This window comes from Arachis hypogaea, chromosome 20 (assembly GCF_003086295.3).
Source record: "Arachis hypogaea cultivar Tifrunner chromosome 20, arahy.Tifrunner.gnm2.J5K5, whole genome shotgun sequence".
NCBI classification, from domain to species: domain Eukaryota; kingdom Viridiplantae; phylum Streptophyta; class Magnoliopsida; order Fabales; family Fabaceae; genus Arachis; species Arachis hypogaea.
This window is the reverse complement of record NC_092055.1, coordinates 91,878,608-91,879,658: the sequence shown is the minus strand read 5'-3', so window position 1 is coordinate 91,879,658 and position 1,051 is coordinate 91,878,608. Positions and strand designations below refer to the sequence as shown.

General features: G+C 44.2%; 1 non-coding gene across 1 annotated transcript; it reads right to left on the bottom strand.

Moving 5' to 3' along the window:
* Positions 1–421: 421 nt before the first annotated feature.
* LOC112787521 (small nucleolar RNA R71) lies at positions 422–528 on the bottom strand. Its single transcript, XR_003194930.1, has one exon. It is a non-coding gene; the product is annotated as a small nucleolar RNA R71 (small nucleolar RNA).
* Positions 529–1,051: the final 523 nt, after the last annotated feature.

Below are 1,051 nucleotides of genomic sequence, written 5' to 3'. Positions count from 1 at the left end.
AGGGGCTCACAACCATGGCAGAGAAGGTCTAGTGCATCATGCTGGACAAGAAAGAAGAGTTCTGGGATCTTACATAAATCCAAACCCAGGAAACTGTGGAAGTAGCATCCAAAAGCCAACCATACATGCCAATAACTTTGAACTAAAGCCACAGCTCATCACCCTTGTTTAGAACAACTGTTCATTCGGAGGAAGTGTCCAAGAAGACCCCAATCAACATCTAACCACATTCCTGAGGATATGTGATACTGTGAAGTCTAATGGTGTTCATCCTGACACCTATAGACTACTTCTGTTTCCCTTCTCACTCAAGGGCAAAGCATCTAAATGGCTGGAATCCTTCCCGAAGGAGAGTTTAACAACCTGGGAAGAGGTGGTGAACAAATTCTTGGCGAGATTCTATCCTCCTTAAAGGATTAACAGGTTAAAAGCTGAGGTACAAACCTTCAGACAACAAGATGGTGAAACTCTCTATGAAGCATGGGAGAGGTTTAAGGACTTGACAAGGAGGTGCCCGCCAGATATATTCAATGAATGAATGGGTGTAGTTATATATTTTCTATGAAGGTCTTTCTTATGAATCTAAGAAGGCAGTGGACCACTCATCTGGGGGATCCCTGAACAAGAAGAAGACCATTGAAGAAGCCATAGATGTCATTGAGACTGTAGCTGAGAATGACTACTTCTATGCTTCTGAAAGAGGCAACACTAGAGGAGTGATGGAGCTGAACAACGTGGATGCACTGCTGGCCCAAAACAAGATGATCACCAAGCAGCTGGCTGACCTTACCAAGAAGATGGAATGGAATCAAGTAGCAGCAATCACTACCTCATCAGCAACTCAAGAAGGAGTGAATGCAGAAGCAGAGGGTGAACAGGAACAAGCCAACTAAATTAGAAACCCACCTAGGCAGACCCATAATCCATACTCCAAAAATTATAATCCTGGTTGGAGGAACCACCCAAACTTTGGGTGGGGAAATCAACAAGATCAAGGCCAAGATCAGAGACGTCACAACCCCAACAACAATGCAGCTCACCAACATTCCAC